This window comes from Ovis canadensis, chromosome X, assembly GCF_042477335.2.
Source record: "Ovis canadensis isolate MfBH-ARS-UI-01 breed Bighorn chromosome X, ARS-UI_OviCan_v2, whole genome shotgun sequence".
Classification (NCBI taxonomy): Eukaryota; Metazoa; Chordata; class Mammalia; order Artiodactyla; family Bovidae; genus Ovis; species Ovis canadensis.
The window spans coordinates 11,112,829-11,115,476 of NC_091727.1; the positions used below are offsets into that span (position 1 = coordinate 11,112,829).

The 2,648-nt window shown below is 36.6% G+C and overlaps 1 non-coding gene across 1 annotated transcript; it reads left to right on the forward strand.

Annotated features, from left to right (window-relative positions):
* Nucleotides 1-304: 304 nt before the first annotated feature.
* On the forward strand, nucleotides 305-411 carry LOC138931301 (U6 spliceosomal RNA). The gene has a single exon (XR_011446543.1). It is a non-coding gene; the product is annotated as a U6 spliceosomal RNA (small nuclear RNA).
* The last annotated feature ends 2,237 nt before the right edge of the window (nucleotides 412-2,648 follow it).

The following is a 2,648-nucleotide window of genomic DNA, read 5'->3' on the forward strand; positions in this document are numbered from 1 at the left end:
TTAAGTCACAGATCAGACTGGAAGAGGTCCCAGAGAAATTTAATTTTGTCATCCCAAACTTTCCCACTCTTGCCTGGGTCCTGCTATCTTTATTTTCTTAGGTTTCCCATTTTAGTTGCCAGGGAGCTGTAAATAGAGTTGTCTTAAACATCTCGGGTTTTTTTCCCCACCAAATAGTCTACTTTTTTTGGAAAATGCTCCTTCAAATTGAAAGATTGAGAATTGAAGACAATGAATTCTTGTATGCTCTTTCACCAGTTAGATCTTTAAACATGCAGTTATTTGAAGTATTAAGAGAAACTTAGTCCTCTCTTTGGAGGCACATATACTAAAATTGGAACGATACAGAGAAGATTAGCATGGCCCCTGCCCAAGGATGACACACAAATTTGTGAAGTGTTCCATATTTTTTATATAACTCTTAGAGTAAAACATAGGCAGAACTCTCAGTGACACAAATCAAAGCAAGCTCCTCTATGACCCACCTCCTAGAGTAATGGAAATAAAAACAAAAGTAAACAAGTGGGACCTGATTAAACATAAAAGATTTTGCACAGCAAAGGAAACTATAAGCAAGGTGAAAAGACAACCCCCAGAATGGGAGAAAATAATACCAAAGGAAACAACTGACAAAGGATTAATTTCCAAAATATACAAGCAGCTTATTCAATTCAATACCAGAAAAACAAACAACCCAATCAGAAACTGGGAAAAAAGACCTAAACAGACGTTTTTCTCCAAAGAAGACACACAGATGGCTAACAAACACATGAGAAGATGTTCAACATTGCTAATTATTAGAGAAATACAAATCAGAACTACAATGAGATATCACCTCACACCAGTCAGAATAGCCCTCATCAAAAATCTGCAAACCGTAAATGCTGGAGAGGGTGTGGACAAAAGGGAACACTCTTGTACTGTTGGTGGGGATGTAAATTGATATAGCCACTATGGAAGACGTATGGAGATTCCTTTAAAATCCAGAAATAAAACCACTATATAACCCAGCAATCCCACTCCTAGGCATATACCCTGAGGAAACCAAAATTGAAAGGGACACATTGTTCACTGCAGCACTATTTACAATAGCTAGAACATGGAGGCAACCTAGATGTCCATCAACAGATGAATGGATAAAGCAGTTGTGGTACATACACAATGGACTAATACTCAGCCATAAAAAGGAGCACATTTGAGTAAGTTCTAATGAGGTGGATGAACCTAGAACCTATTATACAGAGTGAAGTGAGTCAGAAAGAGAAAGATAAATACTGTATTCTAATGCATATATACAGAATCTAGAAAAATGGTACTGAAGAATTTATTTACAGGGCAACAATGGAGAAACAGACATAGAGAATAGACTTATGGACATGGGGAGAGGGGAGGAGAGGGTGCAATGTATGGAAAGAGTAACATGGAAACTTACATTAGCATATGTAAAATAGATAGCCAACGGGAATTTGCTGTATGGCTCAGGAACTCAAATGGGGGCTGTGTATCAACCAAGAGGGGTGGGATGGGGCAGGAGATGGGAGGGAGTTTCAAAAGGGAGGGGATATATGTATACCTATGGCTTATTCATGTTGAAGTTGGACAGAAAACAGCAAAATTCTGTAAAGCAATTATCCTTCAATAAAAAATAATTAAAAAAGAGAAACTTAGTACTTTATTAAAATCTCACTGTGTCACCACAAATTAATGTAGTTATCCTTCTTGGTCCTTAGAAGGCTTTTACCCAACGGTGATGTCATCTCCTTTTCTGATTTGGCATCTGTCATAGCCAGGGACCTTCATGGTCTTGGACTAATAAACATGTAGGTAAAATTTTTGACTTATGTGGTTAAATATCCACTCTCATAGTTAGTATCAAATTGCATCTGAAATGTCCAACACTGCAACTCTGAATGTTTGCTGAAATGTGGTTGACAACTATTCACAATAGCCAGGACACAGAAGTAACCTAAACGTCCATAAACAGAGAAATGAATAAAGATGTTTACAGTGAAATATTACTCAGCCATAAAAAGGAACAAAATAATGCCATTCGCAGCAACATGGATGGACCTAGAGATTGTCATACCAAGTGAAATAAGTCAGATAAAGACAAATATCATATGATATCACTCATATGTGGAATCTAAAAAAGGGTATAAATGAAGTGAGTTAACAAAACAGAAGCAGAATCACAGATGTAGAAAACAAACATTTGGTTACCAGGGGATAAGGCGGGGAGGGATGAGTTGGGAGATTGGGATTGACATACATACTCTACTATAAATAAAATAGATAACTGATAAGAACAAGGAACTCTGCTCAATACTCTGTAATGGCCCATATGGGAAAATGATCTTAAAAACGAGTAGATATGTGTATATGTATAACTGATTCATTTTGCTATACACCTGAAACTAACACAATACTGTAAATCAAGTGTACTTCAATGAAAAGCTTTTTTTTAATGTGGCTGACATACTGAAGGCTGGAAGTGGTCCTCAGTTAAATTTCACCTTTGGTAAATGCATCAAGACTATTTTTCAGAATCTTTTGGCAATTTTACTTTAAACTTCTGTTATTGAGTTCTAGTTCATAATCAATAACAGGACTTTAAATTTTACCCCAAATGTGCCAGCTATAAAGATGCA